We start from the raw sequence: 19,855 nt of genomic DNA on the forward strand, positions 1-19,855 counted from the left end.
TCATAAAACTCAGTTTAAAGACACGTGGGTTAATGAACTGCACATGAATAGAAAGCATAGCCAGGTTTCTGTAATGAACATTTAGGATTGTTCATCTTCTTCACCTCTTACAGCAATTAGCCTGGAGGTCTAATGAGCACCTGTTTCACTTACTTGTGATGTGACTGGAGCTGCAAAAAAGATGAAATATGATAAACAAGCGCCTCTTCCCATAGCTGTAGTAGCTTATCCATAACGATCACTTCATAAACGGATTCAATCTGATTCTCCTTCTGGTGTCTCAGAGGAAAGAAATACCTGCCTCAGAAACACAGTAGGGAAACACACGCTTTCCTTCAGACTGCTTGGACTTGGATCCCAACACAACCACCTACTAACTGTGTAATCCTTAGCAAGTCACTTACCCAACCTGTGCCTTACCTTCTTCCTGGGAAGGTAGGTACAATAATAATAGCGATCTCGTAGGGTTGTGTGAGGCACTTTTCAAATAAAATTCAGCCATTCTTTTAGTACTCTCATGGTCATGTGGTGTTGAATTCTCTCAAACATTTAGCAATCTTATTTGAAATAAGACAGACACTATCTGATAGTTAAGAAATCTCTAGATCAATCATATTTGCAACATATCCTAGCTAATTTCACCCAGCCTCAAGACTCCTTACAATCCCTCCTACATACAGAATCTTCCACCACAACCCTTGCCCAAAAGAACCTCATGAGTTTTCCTCCAAATTCCAAAATTACTGTAACTGTTGCCCTGTGGTTTACCACATATGGTTTTGTATTCTCACTTATGGTTCTTCCTATTTATGAGTTGTCTTCCTAACAAGACTGGGAGCTACTCAAAGGTGGAAATTTTGCTTAATAGTTCTTTGATTCCTCCCTTACACTGGCAGCAGCAACAGCAGCATCTTCTCATCATCCTATCTCCTCTTACCTCTTCAGCTAAGGCAATCCCCCCAAAAGGGTTGACAGTTGAAAACTATCAGCCAGAAGCACACCCAACAGCTGGAATAATAATCCCTCATTCCTAATGGGGGACTGGGTGGTACATCAGAACATCCACTACAATATTCAGGACAGTGTAGGTATAATAACCATAGAACATGAGGCCCGATCTTTTGCTCTTGGGCAGATTTCCTATTTGTCCCTTTGTGATTGTGCTGAGTGCAGATTTTCCGAGACGATGGATTGGGTGACCTCTGAAGGTTGACCTTGTTTATTATGAGCCTAAGGAATCAACGGCAGTTGAGAGGCTTCCTTGGGCAAATAATTATCACCCTAGTGAATCGGAATGTTGATGCTAACAAAATATAGGTATCTGTTTGAGCAATCATGTTCAATTATAAGTCCAAAGGACTCCACTGACAATTTCCTTCCCCATACCCAAGAGAAGCTGAAGAAGAGCTCAGAGCTGGCTCTAAACTTTTGGAGGAAAAAAAAAAAAAAAAAGGAAACAAATCAAAAACTACAAGAAACTCTCTGAGAAATGGAAGATGTTTGGGTCTAGGGTTGGGTAGATGATGAGGCATGCTCTAAAACCCCAAATGGCTGGCAGCTAAGGCAATCCCCCTAGTGTGTTCTTTTCTCTCCCCAACATTCCCCTGAGCAGATCATTGCCTTCTCCGCCACAAACACAGAGCCATTGAGATAATATCCTAGCAGCTCTGGAAGCTGCAGAGTTAAAGAACAGATAGCAAAAATGCAGATGAGTGGGGAAGCACCTTAGCAACCTCCTCTTCCTCCAAGTACCCCACAATTTTAACAGTTCCTGGGAAAAGAACTGAATTCCCAGGGTGGAAGGGATGATGCAAGGGTAGCTTAATCCTGGATTTCAGCATGACAGTCTCTCCACCATGGGGCACTTCCCCAAAATCACTTGATACCGCACTCCCCATCTTCTAACTCACCTGAAGAAATGCTAGACAGGACCTAATAAGATTCTGCCCTCTCTCCAGGTAGATACCATTAGAATATATTAGCTACGGTTCAAGCAGGAAATGGTAGCATATTCAACTTGATAATTTGAGAAAACTCTAATAATAAGATTATTTATAGTTACATGGGCAGCACATAGTAGTACTTAGGTGCTAGAAAGGATTTAAGAGGTGTTTGGATCACAAGGAGGAAGTTGGGATTCCGGTCTTCAGCTAAGGAGCCAGCCAACACCACAGGGAGTGAAGAGAGAGAATACATTGACTTGACCTCATATTCTCCCTTCTCACCATTCTCCTGCTTGTTCTTCCCAGTGGCTGAACCCAACAGGAAACCAGAGGTCAAGGGAACCTGTTGATACTGTTTGTATAGGTCAGTCTTAGGGATACTGAGCAGGGGGGAAAAGATGGTGAGTTGATCTGGAGAGGCAAAGAAAGACAAGACCTCCAGAACACAAATAATGATATATTTTACAAGCACAAACATTATAAGATGAAATCAAATAATGAAAGATTTGCACGGAAAAAGCAGAATTCATATAACAGGTAAAAATTTTAAAGAGCTATAAGGAGGAATATTAGAAACATGAGGCAAAGGAAAGCAATTAGGAAAAACAGGCAACTGAACATATTGTGATAGAGAATAATACAATAAATGAGTTAAATGGAAGCATGATTTTAATCAAAGAACAAATTAGTGAGCTAGAAGACCAGGTCAAGAGACCCTTTCAAAAGGTATTAGGAAGTGATAAAGAAATGAGAAAAATGAAACAGAAGTTAAAAGAAATGAAAGAAACATTAGCATCTATGCAGATGTATAGCATCTATGCCAGATGCAGATAATAATTAAATGAAAACAAGAACTTTTTTAGGAAATAATGACCAAGAGTCTCCCAGAATTAAAGAAACAGCCAAGACTCAAGAATGAAGGGTTTATAATGCTGAAACAGGGCTCAGAAGTAAACACCCATGCTAAACACATTATAATAATTTTTAAAACATCAAAGAAAAAGAAAAGGAAGCCTGGTTCCTCAACATCAAAATTATATGTAAGATGGATATTTATAATCTCTTCAAATCACTGAAGCAAAAATTTTCAACCTTTCACTTTATAACCAACTAATCTATCATTTAAATGGAATAATGGAATAAAAATACTTTCAGAAAGTTTACCACACCAACACGCTCTTTGAAAGAATTCTCATACTATGTATTCCCGCAAGAAGAGAAATTAGGATAGGAGGAAGCAAAGGATATGAGAAGGAAGGATAAATAAAGAACATAGTAAGACTTATTTTTGTTTAATTAAATCTTGGCCAGGATAAACAAAAAAAGTATATCCATAACAATTGAGAACTAAAATTTTATTTGACACTCATAGCTGGGGAAAGCAGTTGCATGAGTGTGTGTGCATGCACACAGGGTGGTAGGTGTCAAGGAAAAGGAAAGATGGTATGCTAAAGTTTCTATCTTCTTTTCAGGGAAACAAAGTTTCTGGCAATCTTTAGATATCTATGGAGAAAAATAAGTATTAACAACGACTGAATAAATTAGGATCGACTATCATAAGAACAGGAATAGATGTTTAACATTCAAATACCAGAAGAAAAAATTAATCTATCCAATGGAAGATAGGTAGAAAGTAACAAAAAAAGAAGCATTTCTGTAAATCATAAATCAAGGTAAAGAAAATAACTCATTGAATAACCTCCAAACTTTTAGATCGAACACTGGGGTAATATCCAGCACTGAGTTGTTTACAACAGATATGTTTAAATTGACCTCACAGACATAGTTAAATGACAAAAATCATATGATGGTTTTAGTAAATGGAAAAAAAGCACTTGATAAAAATTTTACATCTATTTTCTGGTGCAGAAACAGATAAAACAGAACAGGGTGGGGATTCCAGCAACAGATAGATTCAATAACATATAAGAATTTGATAGCATGACAGGGAGTTCCCGTTGTAGCGCAGTGGTTAACGAATCCGACTAGGAACCATGAGGTTGCGGGTTCGGTCCCTGCCCTTGCTCAGTGGGTTAAGGATCCGGCGTTGCCGTGAGCTGTGGTGTAGGTTGCAGATGTGGCTCGGATCCCGAGTTGCTGTGGCTCTGGCGTAGGCTGGTGGCTACAGCTCCGATTGGACCCCTAGCCTAGGAACCTCCATATGCCGCGGGAGCGGCCCAAGAAATAGCAACAACAACAACAACAACAAACGACAAAAAAAAAAAAAAAAAAAAAAAGAATTTGATAGCATGACAGAGGTACACTACAACTAGTAAGGAAAGGATGAATCATTTGTAGATTAGCTCTCTAATTTTCAGGCTCACTATATGGAGAAAAATAAGGTTGATTCTCTGCTTTGTAGAGATTAGTATTAGTTTTGCTGTATATAAAACCAAAAAAGTGACAGTGGCTTTAACAAGGTAGGAGCTTATTTCTCTCTCCTGCAAGTGAAGTCCAGAGGTGGGATGCAGGGCTGATGTTGCTATTCCACAGTATTGTCAAAGCCTTCTTATCTTTCTGCTCTGCCAGCCTTAGCATATGGCATCCATCCTCAGGTCCCTCCATGGCTCAATACTGTTGCTGATACTTCAGCCATCATTTTAGCAGTTCAGGAGAAATTTGAGTGAGTTATAATGGCAGATAGAATCAAAGGAGGAAAAATAGGGACTTCCTCTTCCACTGTGAAGAGTTTCCCTTGTACTTTTATTTATATATAATTGCTGAGAACTAAGTCATATAGAAGGAAGTCTGGAAAATGTAGTCTTGGTTATGGGTAGCAATATGCTCATCTAAAAACTAAGGCTCTGTGCCTAAGGAATAATAGGAAGATGAGTATTGCAAATCAACTAGCCCATACTGACTACGCACACAAAAAAGCTCCAAATTTGTTAAAGTTATAAATATGAGAGATATAACCATGGAGCCAATAATATAAAGCTAAAATGATAAATAGAGGAGAATATTTTTGTGATATTAAGGGCAGTGTAAGCCATCCAATCTGTGGTATTTTGTTATGGCAGTCCCAGCAAATTAGTTCAGAGCACAAGAACATTCACTGCCTTTGAAAACTCATGCACCAAAGCTATTACATATATATTTTTTTTCTCTGAGGCACACATATCTAAATACATTATGAATAGTTTGGAAAAGCATACATACAAACACCAGTAAGGTGTTTAAAGGAAGGAATGGGAATGAGGAGAAAGAATGAGAGCAGGGGGAATTCCTATTGTGGCTCAGCAGTAACAAACACAATTGGTATCCATGAGGATGAGGGTCTGATCCCTGGCCTCACTCAGTGGGTTGAGGACCCAGTATTATCATGAGCTGTGGTGAGGATCGCAGATGCAGCTCGGATCCAGCGCTGCTGTGGCTGTGGTCATGCAGGCTGGCAGCTGCAGCTCCAATTTGACCCCTAGTCTAGGAATTTCCACATGCTGCAGGTGCGACCCTAAAAAGTGCAAAAAAAGAAAAAAAAAAGAATGAAAGCAGAAAAATGATCAAATAAAAGAAAGCAAATGATGGCCTTGCATGGATTGATGATGCAACAGTGTAATTAAGAGGACAACCAACTCAGTTCTGTACATCTGATTCCACCTCCTTTCACTAAAGGAGGAAGGAAATTCCTTATTGAAAATAGTGAGGAGGAAGAGAAAACTTAGAGTTAGTCATAATAAAGAACAAATGGAGAGTTCCCGTCGTGGCGCAGTGGTTAACGAATCCGACTAGGAACCATGAGGTTTCGGGTTTGATCCCTGGCCTTGCTCAGTGGGTTAACGATCCGGCGTTGCCGTGAGCTGTGGTGTAGGTTGCAGACGCGGCTCGGATCCCGCATTGTTGTGGCTCTGGTGTAGGCTGGCAGCTACAGCTCCGATTAGACCCCTAGCCTGGGAACCTCCATAAGCCGTGGGAGCAGCCCAAAGAAATAGCAAAAAGACAAAATAAAATAAAATAAAATAAAAAAGAACAAATGGCATGTCAAATTGTCAGTCACCTCCATTTATAATACAGGTAGTCAGAGCCACAGCCTTAGCCAGGAAGAGTCCTCTATGGGTGGTCCTTGGTCATAGATAAGGTGTCCCCAGGAGACTCTGGGAGCACTAATTTATTAATTTACACACATGAGAAGACAAGTGGTGAATGTCAGAAAGCCAGGGGTCAGACCCTAAGACTGGAAATAGATGTGCAGAGAACCCAGTCAGATGGAGACTGTATTGTCAGGCTAGGACTCTAGTTGAGAAACTGGGGTTACAAGCAAGAGCAGAGCTGAACCAGAAAAACTCCACCTTGACACCAAGGCTGTAAGCACCTTCCATGTGCTTCCCTTTGACCCCTTACCCAAATACCATTATCACCCATTCTCTCAGCCCTCGGCAACTCTATGACAGTTACGAAAGACCAGAACCATTCCCCCAGATTCTCAGAGGTAGGCTGAGCAACTGTAAGGCAGCACAGCAACCAGAGCTCCAAGATACCCTCAACCTGATAATGAGCTACTGAGCATAATAAGATAAGCTGAAACAAAATTATGAAATTTCAGTAAATTTGAAGTCAGAAACCTGGCTCCAACCACTGAAAAAAAAATTGTTTCAGAACTCAAAGGAATTTTACATATTACCTGATTCATCACTCCATTCCATCATCCATTCACTCAACAATTACTTCCTGAACACCTACAACATTCAGGTGTTAGGCTCTGATCACTGATGAGTCAAAACAGACGTTTTCTTGCCTTCAGCACGTTTCAGTCGGGTGGCAGAGATAGTCAAAATCTTTTCTGCCTTTGATCTTCACAAATACTGTTTCTTCTGCCTGAGAGGGACTTTAAATGAAAGCCTCCTTCTCAAACTTTAGGTTGTGGGTGAAACCTTAGAGGCTTGTTCTAAAATGTCTGTTGAAAGTGGGTATATTTTCCCTAACACACACTGGTATTATTCTCCTACCATAGCACCACATTCCTACTTTTATAGCAATTAACACTACTTGTAATTATATGTTTATTAACTTGTTTTGTTCAGTGCCTAAAGTTTACAGATGGTAAATGCAGGTCCAAGGAAATAACCAGACATACAGCAAGTCACTATCAGAATCAGGATTAAAAACCAAGCTGCCTAAATACATAGAAACCTTAAGAAGCTATGTAACTTCCTGGAATCACATTTTTTCCCATCTGTAAAATGTAGTAAATAGTATATCCTACCATGGAAATCAGGCAATAAAAAGACATAATAGGCAATCAGACTGGGAAAAAAAAATAAGTAAAACTATTTTAGATCACACAGATGATGTGATTTTGTAAAGAGAAAAATCCTAAAGAATTCATACACATAAAAAAACTATGAGAGATAATACATGAGTTCAGCAAGGCTGCAGGATACAAATTCAATATGCAAAAATCAGTTGTATTTCTACGTACCAGAAATCAACAATCTGGAAAAAAATTTAAGAAAACAATCCATTTACAATACATCAGAAAGAATAAAATACTTAGGAATAAATTTACTGAAGGGGGGAAAGACTTGTATACTTTAAACTACAAAATATTTTGATAGAAATTTAAAATGACCTAATAAGCGAAGAGAAAGGCATCCCATGTTTATGGATTGGAACACTTGACTTTTTTTTTTTTTTTTTTTTTGTCTTTTTGATATTTCTTGGGCCGCTCCCACGGCATATGGAGGTTCCCAGGCTAGGGGTCAAATTGGAGCTGCAGCCACTGGCCTACGCCAGAGCCACAGCAGCTCGGGATCCGAACCATGTCTGCGACCTACACCACAGCTCACGGCAACGCCAGGTCGTCAACCCACTGAGCAAGGGCAGGGACCGAACCCGCAACCTCATGGTTCCCGGTCGGATTTGTTAACCACTGCGCCACGACGGGAACTCCACTTGACATTTTTAAAATGACAGTTTTTCTACAGATTCAATGCAATCCTTATGAAAAATCTCATCTGGCTTCCAAAACAAATTTTAAAAAGAAGAGCAAAGTCAAGAGTATGCAGAGTTCCCATTTCAAATCTTCCTACACAACTACAGTAATCAAGACTATGGTACTGAAATAAATATAGACACATAGATCAACAGATTAGAATTAAGAGTTCAGAAATAAACCTGGATATTTATTGTCAATTGACTTGTAAAAAGATGACAAAACAGCTCAATGGGGAGAATAGTTTTTTTTTTCCAACAAACAGTGCTTGGACGACTGGGCATTCATATACACAAGAATAAAGTTTGACCACCCACTTCATACCATATATAAAAACTAACTGAAAATTGATCATAAACCTAAATATAAAAGCTGAAACTATGAAATTCTTAAAAGAAAACATGGGGTAAATCAGACTAGGCAATTGTTCCTTAGATAGACTCTAACAGAAAAAATTGATTCAATGTCATCAAATTTGAAAACTTTCATGCTTCAAAGGACACTATCAAGAAAGTGAAAGACAACACAGAGTGGAAGAAAATATTTACAAATCACATATCTAATAAAAGCCTAGTATCCAGAATATAAAAAGAACTTTTACAACTCAACAATAAAAAGCCCAATTTAAAAAAAAACAAAGGACTTACAAGGAAATTTCTCCAAAGTACATGTACAAATGGCCAATAAGCAATTGAAAAATTGGTCAATATCATTAGTCATTAGGGAAGCACACACAAAACCACAATGAGATACTACTTCACACACGTTAGGATGGCTATAACAAAAAAGACTGCAATTACAAGTGTTGGTGAAGCTGTGGAAAAACTAGAACCCCATATATATGGCTGTTGGGAATGTCAAGTGGTTCAACTACTTTGGAAAACAGTTTGGAAGTTCTTCAAAATGTCACACATTGAGTTACCACATGTCCCCAGTAATTACACTCATAAGTACAGACTCAAGAGCATTGAAGCCACATGTGCACACAAAAATTTGTACATGAGTGTTCAGAGCAACATTATTCATAATAGCCCCAAAATGGAATCAATCCAAATGTTTTAGCAACTAACGAATGGATAAACAAAATATGGTATATCCATTCAATGGAATACTGTTGAATTATAAGGAGGAACAAAGTACCAAACCTTGCTGCAACATGGATGAACCTTGAAAACATTGTGCTAAGAAGCCTGATACATTCCATTTATATGAAAAGTCCAGAATAGGCAAATCCATAGAAATAGAAAAGAGATTAGTAATTTGTAGGGGCTAGGAGACAAGAAAATGAGAAGTAACTGCTAGTGGGTAACAGGTTTCTCTAGGGGAGGTTAGAAGATGTTTTGGAATTAGACAGCAGTGATGGATTCATAACCTTGTGAATTCTAAAAGCCACTGAACTGTATACCTTACAAGGGTGAATTTATAGTATGTGAATTATAACAACAAAATTTTGAAATCTTCCCAGGTATAATGGTATCAACTTTTCACTTTTCCTGACCCTGGTGTTCTTGAACTTGTTTCACTTTCGACCTCCTATCCACCCCCCGGCAACATCATCATGGAATATCTAAAATAATTCTAAAACCCTGCCTCCTGCCCTTCATCTACATCCGTATAAATCTCTGTAAATCAGGATTTTTCTCCAGGCTTTCAAATTTGGGAACATATACAGAAGCAGTCAATTCTTCATCGGTGTTAGATGCTGTTTGGGTTAAACCTAAGTTGAAATCAGAAGCCACTACACACCACAGGAAGAAGGCCAGTCCGCAGTTAAGAGAAAAATTTGGCTGATCTCAGAAGGGCCAGAATGAAAAGTAAAGAACATGTCTTGGGATCATTCAAGTCCTGACTCCAGAGGTGCTAGACACTAGATATACCTGGCACCTTCCCACAGTACTGAGTGTTCAACCCTTCCTTGAGTCCCATGAGTCAAACTCTGCCTAAGCTAGTTCAATCGCTGGCTACCACACCAATACACTTTAACGCTGCAAAGCTTACTGTGACTAACGAAAGCAGGCTATTAAAAAAGAAATACTAAGAGCTAAATGGTATCTGCTCTGTGTCAGATACCATTTTAAGTGCTTTAAGTGTCTTAACACAGGCCTCAACAATCTTAGGAAGAGGTGTTTTTTTTGTTTGTTTTTTTGTTTTTGTTTTTTTTTAACAGATAAAAAAACTGAGACACAGACATGCTAAGAAACTTATCCAAGGTCACACCACTAGTAACTAGCAACATCAGTATTCTTTTTTCTTTCTTTCTTTCTTTTTATGGCCATACCTGTAGCATATGGAAGTTCCTGGGCTAGGAGTTGAATCAGAGCTGCAGCTGCTGGCCTACATCACAGCCACAGTAACCTGGACCTGAGCTGCACCTTTGACCTTTGATGCAGCTTGCGGCAATGCCGGATCCTTAACCCACTGAAGGAGGCCAGGTATTGAAACTGCATCCTCAGGAACACTATGCTGGCTTCTTTTTTTTTTTTTTTTTTTTTGTCTTTTTGCTATTTCTTTGGGCCGCTCCTGCGGCATATGGAGGTTCCCAGACTAGGGGTCTAATCGGAGCTGTAGCCACTGGCCTACGCCAGAGCCACAGCAACTCGGGATCTGAGCCGCGTCTGCAACCTACACCACAGCTCACGACAACGCCAGATCCTTAACCCACTGAGCAAGGGCAGGGACCGAACCCACAACCTCATGGTTCCTAGTCGAATTCGTTAACCACTGCGCCACGACGGGAACTCCCTTATGCTGGCTTCTTAATTTGCTAAGCCACAGTGGAAACTTCCTCAGTATTTTTTTTTTTTTTTTTGTCTTTTTCGTCATTTTAGGGCTGCACCCACACCATATGAAGGTTCCCAGGCTAGGGGTACAATTGGAGCCGTAGCTGCCGGCCTACACCATAGCTCAGAGCAATGCCAGATCCTTAACCCACTGAGCAAGGCCAGGGATGGAACCCGCAACCTCATGGTTCCTAGTCAGATTTGTTTCCGCTGCGCCATGACGGGAACTCCCCTCAGTATTCTTAATAATTGTGATATATTGTCTTATACAGAGTAAAACACTACACTTATGTAGAGCATTATTATCATCTGGAAGAAATTAACCTAAGTGACCTTGTTATTATTACTAAATAACTATTCTGAGATGTGGGTTTTTTTTTTTAATCAGTATCTCACAGAGAAACTTTAAGTATTCATGACATTTCATACTTCTAACCTATGATTTCAGTTCTCTGACTTTAAATACTTACATAAATATGAGTTAACTTTTATAATGGCCTCAGTTTTTTTATCAATGATTAATATCAGTATTTCAGCTCATACAGCTACAGAGCCACATACAATGTTTCTCTGGTGTGCTCCCAAAGAAAGAAATGTTTATATTCTGATGTTTTATTACCAGGAGAGTCAGTAAATGATTTATACAGAGCTCACGCCAGAGCCATAGAGCTTGATAGACTCTGATCACATCAGCTGAAATGCATGCAGAGTCTCACTACTACAACTGTAAATCATAAAGACAACACCTGTGCTGCTTGGTTCTCCTTACAAGAGTACCTCTACATTCATGCTAAACTTATAAACTACTCTCTCGAGATGATTAGCAAACCATCCTGGCAAATCCTAATACTCATCCAATTTATTCCCAGCAGAGGCTAGAAAGTTGCATATTAAGTTTTCTTCTCCTTCCTCTCAGCTCTCCTTGCTGAAGGATGTGTCAAGTTTTTGTTAAAGGAAGCACTCAAGGGAGAGAAGCTTTTTCCTCCAGGCTATTCACTCCCCTGTGTCTGGTTTCCTATGGAGTGCTAATTATTGGTAGAAACCTGTTAGATGGAGTTTGTGCACTGGGCATCCTCATACAAGGTACAGGAAATGAAATTACCACTTCATTTCACAAAAATATCAAGTTGTCACCAGGAAGGCAACAACCAGTGCCAACTTCAGATGTGAACTGGTGAGCCCTAGGGAGCATGCTGGCTTTCATTGTAAGGTAAGAAGGGCGCTGAGATGGGTGAGGCAACTAAGTGGGACAGAAAATACTTGTTTTTCTTGTAGTGTAATATCTGAAATTCCATGGTTGGAGTTTCACTCATAAGACTTTTCCAGGTTATTGAATTGTAATTAATCTAAGAAAAGAGACATTTAAAAACTCTCCAATTCTTTGTTATATTGGGAATGAGTTTCACATCCTATGCTGTAAGTTTTAGAAATGCTAAGAGGAGTTCCCGTCGTGGCGCAGTGGTTAACGAATCCGACTAGGAACCATGAGGTTGCGGGTTTGATCCCTGGCCTTGCTCAGTGGGTTAAGGAGCCGGCATTGCCGTGAGCTGTGGTGTAGTTTGCAGATGTGGCTCGGATCCCGAGTTGCTGTGGCTCTGGCGTAGGCTGGCAGCTACAGCTCCGATTAGACCCCTAGCCTGGGAACCTCCATGTGCTGCGGGAGCAGTCCAAAAAATGGCAAAAAGACAAAAAAAAAAAAAAAAAAGAAATGCTAAGAATAAGACTGCACCTCAGGGAGGAGAGATGAGGGAGAGGAACTTAGAACAAACCCAATGTTGTCCAAGTCTTGCCTTAGAGTGTTGTGTCTGACTGCTCAATGTCTCACTGGGTCACTCAGTTACTGAACCAAAGATGAATCGAAGGGGCCTGGCCACCCCAGAGAAGAAATTCTCCCATAAAGATAAAGTCACAGTAGGTCTCAAGCCAAGTGATAAAGAAAAGTGAGCTCCTGGTGCCACTGAGCTGTGCTTGGTAACAACAAGTTAAGTCATAAGCCAACATGTTTGATCAATCATAATGAAGTAACTGCTTTGGGCAAAGTTCCACCTGCAGGTGATGAAGGAAAAAGGGACTGAAACAGAAATGGAAGGACTGGTTGCCCTCATTCTTTGAAATCCAGTAAGAAAAATCATACAAATGCACAAAACAACAAACAGTAATTCGAAGCAACACATTTGTAGGTTCAATTTGGTAAAACAAAGAGTACATAACTGAAAGTAGGACCTGAGCAAGATTTGTCAGAGAACACTTCTTGCAGAAAATATCTGAGCCTCACCAAAAGGGAAGGGAAGAGGCCATTCCAAGGTGTTGATGTTTTTGTTTCTTAATGACTGTCCAACATATACACATCAATGTAGACACTGGTTACTTGGGCCTCTGGGTTTCAATTACACTATTAAAATAGATGAAGGTCCTCAATAAACAAGGCACCCCTGCTGTCACTAAAAGTACTAATAGAACTCTAGACTGCAACTATGGAAAGTTTTCCTAAGTCTACCCACCTTTGGTAATCTCTTAATACCTCATATATATCTCTTCCATTGTACTTGCAATATTATAAGTAATCTGTATATGGCTGTTTCTCACAAGAGTTTGAAAGTTCCTCAAGTGTGGGGACCATGTCTTATTCATCGTAGTAACCCCAATCCCTGACATAGTGTATGGTACATAGTTGGCACTCAATGCTCATCTGTTCAATCAATATTAACTGAGCACTTACCTTATGTCAGATGGCATAGAGAGTTGAATAAGATCGCTGGGATTCTTGCCCTGATGGTGCTTATCTACAAAGCCTGACAATGAGAGGGTAAATGGAAGGAGTGAATATTTCCATGTTCAAGGGCTGTAGATGTTGCCCTGTAAGGCTCTTCTTACTTCTTGAAAGAGGTAAAAGTCTTTGGTGGAAAACTTGTCTTTGTCTTACCAGTAAGTGTATCCACAGAGGCCCAAGGCTTCCCCCTAGGACAGAAAGCTTTGTGTTTGGAGGGTCAGCAGGAAGCGGTTGGGGTGGATGGCCTGGCAGGGACCTGAGAACAAAGAGGGCTGCTTTGTCAGTCTTAAGTGGAATTTGTCTATACAATATTTTGCCTAAGGTTTCTCTATTCTTGGTAGTGCCAGATTCAGTCCCCTCATCAATCTTATTTACAAAATGTCTACTATTCATTTACATCTCTTCCTCTCAAGAATCCCATGATGTGAATTTCTAGCTAAATCTAATGTTTCTGTTTTCACTCTCTGAAGACTGTCCTGTTACATTTTTATCCCAGAAGCTTAGAAAATAAAGCCTGCCATCAAAATAATTGTTGCTAGCTATTTATCATCTAACCCTAAGTGGCCCTGAAATTTTTCTAAAAAGAATTTGAATAGGAAACTAAAGTTGTCTTAAATTTATAAAATAAAATAATGAAGGCAGAAGATTGACTTACCATTAAATAGGGAATTTTGCATTTGTCACAATTCAGTGATGACAGACATCTCAACCCCTAAAAAAATGCAGTTTTAAAACAGAAATTACTAAAATCTGTAGAGCATTTTATTTTATTTTTAATTTTTTTTATTTTTTTATTTTTTTTTTGCTTTTTAGGGCCGTACCCGTGGCATATGAAGGTTCCCAGGCTAGGGGTCTTTTAATCGGAGCTACAGCTGCCGGCCTATACACGGCCACAGCCAAGCCAGATCTGAGCCGCGTCTGTGACCTACACCACAGCTCAGGGCAACGCCAGATCCTTAACCCACTGAGTGAGGCCAGGGATCAAACCCACAACCTCATGGTTCCTAGTCGGATTTGCTTCCACTGTGCCACAACAGGAACTCCCTGTAGAGCATTTTACAAATTATTCTTGCTTCTCAAAACCAACCCATAAATGAGATTAGAGTAGTATTTACTGTGTGACAAATGATGAAATTTTAGGGGACTTTTTTCTTTTTTTTCCAATTTTATTTTATAAAAAATTTCTTGTAAAGTTGAAAAAGAGTAGAGTGGATACTAGATGCCCACCACTTACACTGAACCATTGTTTTGCTAACTTGGCTTTATTTATACATGTATAAAAATATTTCTCTCTTGTTGAACCATTTGAAAATAAGTTGCAGACATCATAAATTTTATCCTTAAGTATTTCAGAATTTGCCAGTTAAAAACAATGACATTTTTCTTTTATAGCCATTATATCATTTTTACCCTAAGAATATGAGAAATTATTCCCTATTATTGTCTAATATTTAGACCATGTCTAAATTTCAATTGTTTCATAAAAGGTCTTTTGGGTTTTTTTTTTATTAAGATACAATTCACATACCATAAAATTAATCTTTTCAAAGTGTGCATTTTAATGGTATTGGTATAAACCACTATGACTACATAATTCTAGAATATTTCGTTCCCTCGAGGAAATCCTTTACCTATTAGCAGTCACTCCTCATTCTCTCCTCCCTCCAGCCTTGCCAACCATTAATCTAATTTCTGTCTCTATGGATTTGCCTATTCTGGACATTTCACACGAATGGAATCATACAATATGTGGCCTTTATGTCTGTCTTCTTTCACTTAGCACAATGCTTTCAAGGTTTATCCATGTCGTAGAATGTATCAGCACTCCGTTTCTTTTCACAGCTGAATAACTCATAAAAAAAATAAAACTCCCATTGTGTAGATATACATCTTATTTATCCATTCTTCAGTTGACTGGATATTTGGGTTGGTTCTGCTTTTTGGCTTTTATGAATATTGTTGCTATGAACACTAATGTACAATTTTTTTGTCTTTTTTTTATTTTCTAGGGCCGCACCTGCAGCATATGGAGGTTCCCAGGCTAGGGGTCTAATCAGAGCTGTAGCTGCGGGCCTGTGCCAGAGCCACAGCAACACGGGACCTGAGCTGCATCTGCAACCTACACCACAGCTCATGGCAACGCCGGATCCTTAACCCACTGAATGAGGCCAGGGATCAAACCCGCAACCTCATGGTTCCTAGTCAGATTCTTTAACCACTGAGCCATCAGGGGAACTCCTAATGAACAAATGTTTGTGTGGACATGTTTTTCAACTCCCTCGAGTCTATATCCAGGAATGTGATTGCTGGGACATATAGTAACTCTGTTTAATATTCTGAGGGACTTCCAAACTGTTTTCCAAAGTAGCTGAACCATTTCACACACCCACTTGCAATACATGAGGGTTCCGTTTTTCTGCATCTTCACCACTTGTGATTGTCCATCTTTTTGACTGTGGCCATCCTAACATGTGTGAAGTAGTATCTATTGTGGTTTTGATGTGCATTTACCTAATGACAATGACTGAGAAATTTTCAACATAGTTATTGACCATTTATATAGATTCTTGGAACACTGTCTATTCAAATTCTTTGCACATTTTAAAATAGGTTGTCTTTTGTTGTTGAGTTGTAAATATTCCTTATATTCTAGATATCAAACCCTTAGCAGATATATGATTTTCAAATATCTTCTCCCATTTTATGAGTTGTATTTTCACTTTCTTGATGCTATCCTTTGAAGCACAAAGGTTTTCCTCTTTGATAAAGATCAATCACCCTACTTTTTTCTTTTGTTACTTGTTTTTTGGTGTTATTTCTAAGAAATAATTGCCCAATCCAAGGTCACAAAGATTTACCTCTAAGTTTTCTTCTAAGAGTTTCATAGTTTTCACTCTTACTTTTAGATTTACAACTAATTTTGAATTAAAATTTGCATCTGGTGTGAAGTAGGGGGTCTAACTTCATTTTTTTTTAATTTTATTTTATGGCTGTACCTGCAGCATATGGAAGCTCCTGGGCTAGGGACTCAATCTGAGCCATGTCTTCAGCAAAACCAGATCCTTTAACCCACTGCACTGGACCAGGGATCAAACCTGCACCTCTGCAGGGAACTGAGCTGCTGCAGTTAGATTCTTAACCACTGTGCCATGGTAGGAATTCCATAAGATTACATAACTTAGAAACTGCACCTTTTTTTTTTTTTTTCTTTTACAGCCACACCTGAGGTACATGGTAGTTCCCAGGCCAGAGACAGAATCCAAGACACAGCTGTGATCTACAACACAGCCACAGCAACACCAGATGCTTAACCTACTATGCCGTGGTGGGAACTTCATTTTTTTTTTCTTTCCATTTTTGGGCACACCTGTGGCATGCAGAAATTCCCAGGCCAGGATGGAACCCTCACCATGAGCAATGACCAACCACAGCAGTGACAATGCCAGCTCCTTAACCCCCCTGAACCACCAGGGAACGCCTGGCTTCATTTTTTTAATACATGGATATCCAGTTGTCCCAGCATTATTTGTTGAAATGATGATTCTTCCCCAGTGAATTCTAACCATTGTCAAAAATTAAGTAACTGTAAATGTATGGATTTATTTTGGGACTCTCAATTCTATTCCATTGCTCTATATGTCTGCAAGTATGCTAATTTTAAACTAATCTTGATTATAGCTTTGTAGTAAGTTTTGAAATTGTTAAGTGTGTGTCCTCCAACTTTGCTCTCTTTTTTCAAGAGTGTTTTCGCTATTCTGGATTCCCTGTATTTCCATATGAATTTTAATATCAGCTTGCCAATTTCTGCAAAAAAGACAACTAGGATTTTGATAAAGGTTTTGTTTAATATTTTTAAAACTTACAAAGAGTGACTTGAAGTGACAGTCAATAAGCTTTTCTAAGCAAAGAAGTTTTTCAAGGACAATCACTTTTAACTATTTTGTTTCAAAGGACTAAATGTGGGGTATTTATTCTCATTTTTAAATAACTTCATTCATTTTGCAAAAAATTACATTAAATACATGCAAAACTGAATTTCAAAGAGTGTTCATGAATAAAGATGTGTGCTGCCAAGTAATCTACAGCACTCTTACCAAGAACTAGTGCTCTTTAATCAGCAATTTTTTTAAAAAGATAATTTTGCAAGGGATTTTTTTTTCTTTTGAAGAAATCTGATTGCTAGTTCTTAGAGTACTACAGAGCTCCAACAACTAAGTGAGAAACAGACTGAAAGATGAATTTTCAGCGAATGAAAATTCAAAAAGCAACAACCACACTTCAATTGTTGGTATAAGATCCTAAAATGCATCTTTATAGAAGACTGATTGCCTAGGATTTCAGTTAGGAACACTGTCAAGGAAAATGATTTTTAAATGCTTCCCCTTATAGGTTCTGTGACAGACCCTTGCAGTTGAGTTTTTCACTGATCTTTCTCTTCCTCAGTATCTCTTCATCACTCATCCCATCTCCTCTTCACTGTGTGCTTTCTTTTGGGGGGGAATTTCACGTTTAGATTTTTTTAAAAGTATGCTAAAAATAAAGTTAAAATACATTATTACTTAAATAATTTATTTTCTTGCATCCAGCTCACTCTTAACCCATTTTACACCAAGTTCTTGGTTATGTCCTGAAAAAGCAGCAGGGACCTGGCTGGAGAGTATATGACTTAGGTGAGTAGGCATGTAAATAACAAGATAGAGCGCTGGCCACACTCCACTGACTCTACAAGACAGACGTAGGTGTAACATGTCCTAATGATATTAATGTCCTGGAACGTCTAAGACAAATTCATCTTCAATAGGACTTAAAAGTGATTAAACAAGTTAAATGTTTCCTCTATGGCAAATACTACGTAATAGAAGAAATCATACTCAATATATACATCATAAGTGTTGCCAGTCCACAAAATCTCTTATAAAATAGTTACTTTGTGGATTATATGAAGCAAATTTTAATGTCAAAGAGATAATTTTCAATCACTCAGTTTGCATCTGGGTCACCTAGCCTCCTCTTCTGTCAGAAAATCTATGTTCAGAGAAGGAAATGTGTCTTAACAGTTAAATAGTAAATGTACATAGTGCGGTAAATCTAGCAAGAAAACTCAAGTAGTGTTTTCCAAAACAAATACAAGCGATATTTTACTTATCTAATATATTTAACCCTTTGATCCAGTAGCCTCCATGTATTAGCCTACTTTACCAGAAGTTGAACATATGAAGGTTTAATATGTTTGGGCTTCAAAAGGTAATGTGTTAAGAAGTTCCTGTTGCAGCTCAGGTGGTTAAGAACTCAATTAGTAATGATGATGCGGGTTCGACCCCTGGCCTCACTCATTGGGTTAAGGATCTGGCGCTGCCACAAGCTGCAACATAGGTGCTGTAACTATGGCAGAGGCCAGAAGCTGCAGCTCCAATTCAGCCCCTAGCCTGGGAACTTCCATATGCCCCAGTTGTGGCCCTCAAAAAAAAAAAAAAAAAAAGACAGAAATAAAAAAAGGTGCTGTTACGTCAAATGCCAACTCATAAGCTGATACATTCACCCTCACTAGTTTTACTGAAAGCTTTAACTGATATGTGCAGTTTCTGAGAATGTCTTTGTTTAGTGTGGTTTGAAACAACTCAATCTTGGTCTCTCCTTGCTTCAAAATCCTTACAGAAAATTATTATAATAAAGTACAGTTTTCCAAAGAATTGGGCTTATAATGCTTCCATATTTTTAACTTATAATTTGGTATTATTAAAGAATGTACTCTATGATAGTAGCTTTGAAACTTTTTTGACTTCGACATATATAAAAATATATTTTACATTATAATTCAGTATACACACAGAAGTGTGTGTGCACATATGTGTATGTGTGTGAAACAAAAGATACTCCATGAAGCAATACTTACCCTTACTACATGCAATGCATTTTGGCATTTTTCATTCTATTTCTTTAACTTTGTAAAAATGCTGAGAAATCCACACAACTGATTTTAGAATTCAGTGATGGATCTTAACCTGCAGTGTGATGAACCGTTTAGAGAAGGACAGCCTTACCACATCAGAGTAATCCAAGAATCAGACCTCAGTTTGATTACCTGATAATCTCAGCTTTCACTCAGGTGCTACCCCACTCTGAGAAACAGAGAAGGCTTATATTCTTTCCTGTTTTCTTTCTTCTGTAATAGTCTCAGATGCCACATACTGCAGGCAAATAAAAAACATGCCAAAAGATAAGATTGAGAAGCCATGTAGCATCAGTCACAGGCTTAAAAAAACAAAAAACAAAAAAAAACCCCAAAACAACAACAAAAAACTCTCATCTTGAACGTAAAAATCTATAAAATTGGTAATTATGCCATCAGCAATCAAGATAAGGGCAAATATTGAAGGAGAAATAGTCCCACAAAAGCAAAATACATATAACAATCTGCCTCCCTCTAGACTCA

General features: G+C 38.7%; 1 long non-coding RNA gene across 1 annotated transcript in view; it reads right to left on the reverse strand.

Moving 5' to 3' along the window:
- The window catches only part of LOC102161420, a 49,291-nt gene extending 35,220 nt beyond the window's left edge, over positions 1-14,071 (reverse strand). Inside the window, exons 1-2 of the long non-coding RNA XR_002335902.1 lie at positions 13,576-14,071; positions 13,372-13,444 (exon numbers count right to left, since the gene is read on the reverse strand). This is a non-coding gene — a long non-coding RNA (uncharacterized LOC102161420). The remainder of the gene's footprint in view (positions 1-13,371; positions 13,445-13,575) is intronic.

The sequence above is a fragment of the Sus scrofa genome, chromosome 9 (genome assembly GCF_000003025.6).
Source record: "Sus scrofa isolate TJ Tabasco breed Duroc chromosome 9, Sscrofa11.1, whole genome shotgun sequence".
NCBI lineage: Eukaryota > Metazoa > Chordata > Mammalia > Artiodactyla > Suidae > Sus > Sus scrofa.